This window comes from Dermacentor albipictus, chromosome 5 (genome assembly GCF_038994185.2).
Source record: "Dermacentor albipictus isolate Rhodes 1998 colony chromosome 5, USDA_Dalb.pri_finalv2, whole genome shotgun sequence".
NCBI lineage: Eukaryota > Metazoa > Arthropoda > Arachnida > Ixodida > Ixodidae > Dermacentor > Dermacentor albipictus.
The window spans coordinates 138,496,833-138,504,643 of NC_091825.1; the positions used below are offsets into that span (position 1 = coordinate 138,496,833).

Here is a 7,811-nt window from a genome sequence, read left to right on the forward strand (position 1 = left end):
TAGTTGTAAGGAGAACAATAGTCACACTAATGCTAATTCCAGTGGTGGCAAGGCATTTGACTAGGTATCGGCTGGCCTGACAGTCAGCGCAAGCGTGCAAATGAGCTTAAGAGATCTGGCAAACAGCAAGGACTGGTCACACGTAGAGCATTTTGACAATTTTGTAGATATTGAAGGCAGTTGGCTCTTTAGAAAACAAGACATGTTCATTTTTTTTAATACGAGAAATATTGTGTGCTTTCACGTTGCCCTTTAGTTTTTACCGGTATATCTTTATTGCTAACGAAAGTGTTGCGACTGAATACAGATATATACAGACCATGAAAAGGATGATTGCGTGAAATGGCAGGTTCACAGGTAAGCTATACCAAGCAGATACGAACTTACTTTTTTATTGGGGCATCATCTGAGTGAATTACAACGCGAAACCTGTTTGGATAGTCATAGTGAAATACATAAAGGGCTTAATGAGTACGCTTTATCAATTTTATTATCGCCTATTCACTCACAAGTAAAAAAAAAAATTTACACTTCAGCTGTTTGGTCATTTTTAGCTTTATCCTTGAAGAATTTCAGGTTAATATCAGGTTTCCAAATGCAGGTTGAAATAATTATTCCTCCTCGGTTATTTTCGAGACCGCAGCGGCACGCGAAAGAAATTGAAAGCTGCTTTGTTTTGTCGAACGATGTGGCCTCTTCGTTCGCGCCCACATACTGTATTCCGCTTGTCTGATTTGAAATTTCCAATTCCGAGGCTAAAGAAAGAAAAACGAATAAAGAAATTACTTGCGCCCACTCGCTTATCATGCCAAGGCGAAAACAAAATGTTTATTCGGTGCCGTGTTGTTGCATAGCATTGTTGTCTCTCAGTGGACGCGAATCGAAGCCGCACGCGTGCAGTTGTGTTGACTCGAATTTCATTCGCGAGTACTTGTGCGTTGCTCAAGTGTTTCGTTTTGTTTTCTTTTTTTTTACAGATTGAAAGAAACGTTCATACAAATGTGCTACGGTTTCTCAGTCCATAAACACATGTGAGTGCAAACATGCAATGTCTCTCAAGGTATATATATTGTTGAAAAAAATTACGGCGGATTCCGTATCTTTTTGCGATCTTTGCAAACGAAGCAATTTTTGATCGTTTCAGTTAAATGCTCAGCAAACAGCAGACGATTCGTGAAATTGTATTTTATTTCCTAGTTGTGTAATTGTTTACCCTATTTCCTAAACCACAAACACATCTTAACATGGTCTCATGGTATGCGGTGTTGATGCAGCAATGAATCCCAGATGCGATTTTTGCGAGTGTATGAGCAGATATGTGTGTGCAGAGAAGTATGAAACATAGCCATGCATGTTTGACGCTGCAGCACCTGTGACGAACTTGAAATCAGTGTTGGATGATAACATCCTCCACGCGACCCACGCGTGGTACTTGTGACCCCTGTGACCTTCCTCTTTAAGTTTTCTTTGTTCAGGGAGTGTTCGTTGTTCTTTTCCTCTCCGCTTCGCAGCTGTGTCGGCGACCTCTGCGATGCTTCTGTTAGGCAGAACATGGTGTCATTATCAGAATTATCAAGACCGCACTGCCTGAAGGATGAGCTCGCTTTACAAGCCACCTCGAAACGCTTTGAGGGACACTTATTGTGCACTGGTGTTAGGATGAGGAGGAAATAACTTCATTTATTACGAAGAAAAAGAAACGCAAGTCCGGTGGTGTACCTGCTTGCGCCTGGGAGTATTACTACCTGGCCCGCCACACCACCTGCTGCTGGTCGATTGACCGACTAAAGGACCTGCCTTTGATTAAACAGCCTTTGTAATCGGTCCAGCATTGAATACATCGTCTAGTTTACGATTACGCTATTTCTGGGATCCGCTCACTTCACTCGGCAAGAAACAGACGGACAGGAAACCTGCACAAGTGGAGAGAAGGTCGGCACAGGAACATTCGTTTTAAAAGCAAGTCCTTGCCTTCTCAAAATGTAGCTTTCAAAACGTCAGAATGAGCGATTTTAGTATGCGAGCACAGGCAATCTAGTTTACTACGTGCAACGCCTCCTTAAAGTGAGCTTGAGCCTTGACTTCCCGTCCCTTCGCCCCAAATATGTTTATTATTTACGGGTGAAAGCCAGAAATGCTTTATTCTGGGAACTTGTAAACACACATGAACAAATATGTATTTGATCTAATGTGTCGGAATAGCTGTAGAAGAATCGACATTTGGGCGAGTTGGTACTGGTTAAGCGTCTTGAAGGGGCAGCGCAGGACGACAAAGACAAAAGGGAGGAAATCAGCGCAGTCCTGTGCGTTTCCTTCCCGTTGTCTTTGTCGTACTGCGCTGCCCCTTAGATATGTCGAATAGCTGTTAAACATGCATAATTATTTTTTATCTTCACTCATGCTTGCTTAGAAACAAAAACAAAAAACGCCATGAGACCTCTCACTGATGCCGAAAGGAAACATTATATTTCTGGGCAATGTACGGCTATCTTGTGGAGTTCGCATGTCTTTTCTATTTTCACAGCGTATGGCCACTTGAAGTGGATGGTGCAGCAAAATTATACGTGAATTGTAAGTTTCGTAACGCGAAACAGAAAGAAGAGCAAGAAAAGCAATAAGGCCAGCTACTCTCACGGCGGCCGTCGACGTTGGTGAGTGCACTGTGCCGTAATTAAACTTTGATGGAACCGCAACGCCCCGTTTACGCTGCCCACAAAGCCGGCTCGTCAGTATCGTGAACCCCGTAAGCTCTCTGGATCGACTAATCTGCTGTAGACAGCTACAGTGAGCTTGCCGTACCCATAAAGCCGGTGTAATTTAGGCCACGCGAAGCCGAATTACGACAGAGGTCAGGCGGGCGAGTTCACTAAGAGAGAACTCCACGGGAACTGTATTGGCAAGTTCTCGAAAGAGTTCGTTTGCAGCGTCTGGGCTTGCAGCCGTCGCTTCCATCTTCCTCGCAAGAGCGGGTGGAGGCTTCAGTCGAATGGTATCCCCTTAGTTCTGGATCTCGGACTTTTATGCGTTGTATATGGCAATCACTCAGTTCAGCCATTGGGCGCGGCCGGGCAGCCACCATTGACCTTTAGCGCAACCACGTGACGTGACGTCACGACAGCCGGAGGAAAAGCTGGGCCCCAACTCGCGCAATATGCAACGCATTCTTGGCTTAACCAAGCTAAGCCTGGCCATTTTTTTAAAGGGAGAAATCGGCGGGCAGTGCGGTCCAGTGCTGGGCAGCCGCTCGCACCGTCAAGTGACTGTAATTATGCAGGGGAACATAGTTAATAAAAGAAGGGCACATTTTAAAACATACACATGCGTTAGCAGTCAGAAATAAAGAAAATGCCCACTTGTCCGCGCATTGCGATTCCTGCAGGTGTGAGCCATGCTCCTCAGATATAAATATTGTTGGGGAAAGCAAGAACGGGGTCACGAGAGAAACCTTAGACGAGAACTAGATAAAAAAAGAAAGAAAACGAAGATAGACAGTGCCATGTATGTATGCTTGCATGGGTCAGAAAGCACCTGTGGCAGGAAATGAGAAAATCTTTAACTCTTTTCTTTCCGTTTTTAAGTTTTCTTGTGGTTCTGCACATGTCTCAGAGTTAACTCTTGCCTTATATAGGTGATTCCAAAGGCCTAATAAAGCAGTAGGTAATGGCGTTTCTCCGGTCTACCTCGTCTGTGCGTGTAGTAGTTTGTGGACCCCGTTTAATGCCTGTTTAACCAACTATAGACCGAAGTAGTCTTACAGAACAATAAATCCCGAAGATTATATCGATGCAGACTATATATATATATATATATATATATATATATATATATATATATATATATATATATATATATATATATATATATATATATATATATATATGTGTATATATATATATATATATATATATATATATATATATATATATATATATATATATATATATATATATATATATATATATATATATATATATATATATACACACACTTCGGAAGAACCCCACCACTGGCCCTCGTGGCCCCCGGTCATGGGGTCTATGGTGCCCCCATAATAATTCCCTTCTCTCTTAAGTCATGAGCTATGGCGCCTGTATTCCCTTAAGTAGAAGATGCTAGACAAACTTAGTCACAGAGCCCAGTATTTGAATCTTAAGTAAAACCTTTACATTGCCACAACCTGTCATCAGATTATCGCTCTTTAAAAGAGCGCTAAAGAGAAAATTCAGTAGACTTGTAGGAGTAGGTTACTTCTGGGCGATAACAGAAAAGACGCTTATAACGTGGGTAGAGGCATGGTAGACCAGAAAATACGCTAGAACGAAAGAGCACTAGGGCCGCTTCCATCTGGTTCGTGCACCAGCTTCGCCGTGACGTCACACATTTTCACGGTGCCTTTCCGCGCCTGATTCATAGTTGATGGGCAAGATGAAGTACATTGTATTTACAAACGACGAAACTTGGTGTGGGTCGAGAATTCATAATGCTAGAAAATGCTTCGGAATCCGTGATGTCACACTGCCGTGCCGGCGCTTACATTTCAGCGCAAATTCGAGAAATGACAGTTCGGTAATCACGCTTCTCTCCTAGCAATCAACGTCTTAGCGCAAAATAAACGAGAGTAGAGCTTTAAATTCATAATTTATCAGCACGAAATGTGATTCTGGTTTGATTCATTATGATGAAATCAGAAGTGTTGGCAAGTGTTGTGTCTCAGGCTTTTCCACAGACAATAGACTGTCTAATGAGTAAAGGATGGTAACATGAAGTAATGTGGTTAAGACAGACGAACAGACAGACGGATGGACAAACAGACTAACTACTCACGTACGTACCTTCCGACACTCAAGTACATTGCGTAAACACGCATAAACAAACTAGAAAAAAAGAGCACGTTCTGCACTTTCTACAATTAAGCGCAAAAAAACGCAAAAATATCTATAACCCACGCCGAGTACACAATGACATACAAAGTGTTAACACAAAGATTTATTGTCACTTACAGTAAAAACTATTTCTTGTGTTCCTCGGCCCCTTAGTGCTGATCTATGCATCTTTGTATCTTAAAGGGTAACTCCGGCGATTTTTCGGTTTCCACTGATATAAAGAAAATTTTCAATATACGTCCTTTCTTGCAGCCTGATTATATGTGCCAAATATATGGCTCCAAGTCATTTAGTTTTCCTGAAAATAAATTCCAGAGATTGGTTGCGTTCCCGTCTCATAAGGTTCTACTGGGCACCCTATGATTGTGACGTCAGAGACTACACCACCACTGTCGCTAAAATCGTCGCTTAAATCACCGCTGTCTAGTTCTTAAACTCTGTAAAAGTTCCCTGTGTCGTCAGGAGACATCATCAGCATGGTTTCATTGGTGTTAGCGCCATGTGTTCTGCGTGTTTACGTTATGGTAGTGTAAGATACGACGTCATTGACTCATTGTGAGGTCACACGAAGCAGCTATTCGTTTCGGTTTAGGTATCCCGTGTATGGGTTATCTAAAAATTATTGAAGAATTTCCAAGCAAACTGAACCACCCTACCGGTGGCAGGACTCTCAGTGCCATTTGAAAGTGACAGCATCCTAATATGGTTAAAAAAACGCCGGAGTTGCCCTTTAAGAGAACGGCACTTTTCCCATTGGAAAGATTGACTACGTGCGCCTAATGAATTTAAAGCATTGCGAAACAAAACAAACTATGAAAATATATATATATATCTATATATATATACGTCAGCAAATATAGAGAGAGTGAACGATAAGAAAGCTTCAAATAATGAAAAGTATGAAAGTGAATTATTGTTAAGTGCCTCCCTTGATTGAAGAAGCTTACCGAGATTCTACAAGATAACGAAAGCACCCTTTTTGAACTGTATATAAGTGTTGCCATAGAGTTACAATTATTAAAAACCGCAAGGAAAGTAGAAAGCGTTCTCAGGTAAAATCGCGAGGTGTTGAGATCAGCAGTCCATCGAGTGCGACTGCACACGAATAATTACCCAAAGTGCGCATAAATCTCATTTGACATCATTCGGCCCGACAAATTAGGCGGAGCACGGTTGCAGGGTTAAGTACCTGGATTTAGGCTCCTTCGAAGGTTCACTTTAGTTCACGCGTTAGCATAATTACCAGCTCTCGAAGTTTTCAGCCCGCTTGGTCAAAGCGGATTCGATTTGACTGTTTCAGCATCAAAACCTATAATGGAAACCGAAAAACGTACCTGAAAGATTCAGTTAAGGCAGGGCGTCTCGGCAAACCAAATTTCAAGACTGAAGTAAAAAAAATGCGTTGCAATATTTATCGATGGATGCACGCACGAGTGAGAGAAAAAATAAAGTAGTAATGGAAGCATACCGCAGGGATTAGGGATACTTGTCGTAGGGGTATTCGTGGCGCTAATGTACCGATAAGTGGGACCACTGCCACTCCTCACCCCTGCCCCCCTCCTAATTTGGGCGCCAGTGGGCGTCATCGCCTTGCTGCATTGCCGCTAGTCGAGCATTGAATTTACCCCAGCTTCCTGAGGTACGTTTCTCCCGGTCACACTGCAACACCGAGGAGAAGTTGCTTGCGGCAGCCCAGGGGCGCTGACGAGCAACGCACTTAGCACTCACGTTTACGAACCCAGTACTTTCGTTCTTCTTTCTTTCTTGCGTATGCCTGTGTGGTGCTTGAGATGCATTTTGAAGATGTGAATGCTTTTTCTAGGGCTGTGATAGTAAGTCGCTGACACTATAGCGCTGACAGATGGCCCCGCTATACAACAACAGCAACAGTAAACTTTTGAGTGATGTCCCAGCAGATGACGGGAACTTCGTTTTATTGAAAGAAAAGCAAAACAAAACAAGTAACGCTCGCAAAGTTAGCAATTAACTTGACACACTGTAAAGTGCTACTTATTTGCAAAATCTGAGCGAAAATCAGCCAGTGACTAAGAGCAAGCTTTAGCTGGGGCCCAAGACCGCCGTCATCTGTTCAAATACATCTAAAACGCTGAAATTCTTGGACCCTTGGACCGACTTCTCTGAAATTTGTTGCGTGTGAGAGATAAAGTTAAATACAAGTGACTGTAATGTGAACTTTTGATTTAGGGTCTGACTGTTGCTAGGAAAAAAGGCGAAAATCGATAAGTTTAAGAAAGATAGAAGCAGGAAGTTTACGAATTTGTTTCTCTGCCTCAGGAGCAGGTATAGCAGTTCTGCCAATTACATCCGTTAGAAAATCCAAATCGGGCAAATTTGATACACCAATTTATATCTTACTTGAATATATTAGAAGATTGCAAGGGATTTGAAAAAGTACTACTCACGTATTAGTGGTGTATTTGAGACTCATTTAAATAGATGAGTGTAGTCCTTTTCAGATGTACTACTGTATGCAATTTGAATAATTGTGATTTCATTTCGCATTGCTGAGTTACAGAGTTCTACACTTGATAACTGTGTTTTGTAAATACTGTGATCTTCAAGAATATTTTATTAGAAAACATCAGTGACTTAAATAAAGAACTCGCAGCGTACAGTAAATAAATTTGCTTTGTTTTTTTTTTGGTTCTTAATGTAATAAACCTCGTCAAATTTGGTGCAGTGGTCTCATGCATTTAGTAAGAGCCCCCTAGCTAAAACTCCCCTTTAAGCGAGAAGAGTTACGTACACCTGGCGTTCTTATTTATGCAACGCCCACTATAAGACCCATCGTTGCTCGCTATGACATTTCTTATTTCTTTCTTTTTGAAGGCCATAGAATTTGGAAGAGCACCTTACTTTTGCATATATCCTAAACTAAAAGGAGAGGCCTGCCTCTCCGTTTCAAAG

General features: G+C 41.9%; 1 long non-coding RNA gene across 2 annotated transcripts in view; it reads left to right on the forward strand.

The window, feature by feature from the left end:
* Positions 1-1,817, forward strand: part of LOC135909325 (uncharacterized) — a 117,210-nt gene extending 115,393 nt beyond the window's left edge. For both annotated transcript variants that reach the window (XR_010566683.1, XR_010566684.1), the window contains exons 4-5: positions 978-1,031; positions 1,512-1,817. This is a non-coding gene — a long non-coding RNA (uncharacterized lncRNA). The remainder of the gene's footprint in view (positions 1-977; positions 1,032-1,511) is intronic.
* The last annotated feature ends 5,994 nt before the right edge of the window (positions 1,818-7,811 follow it).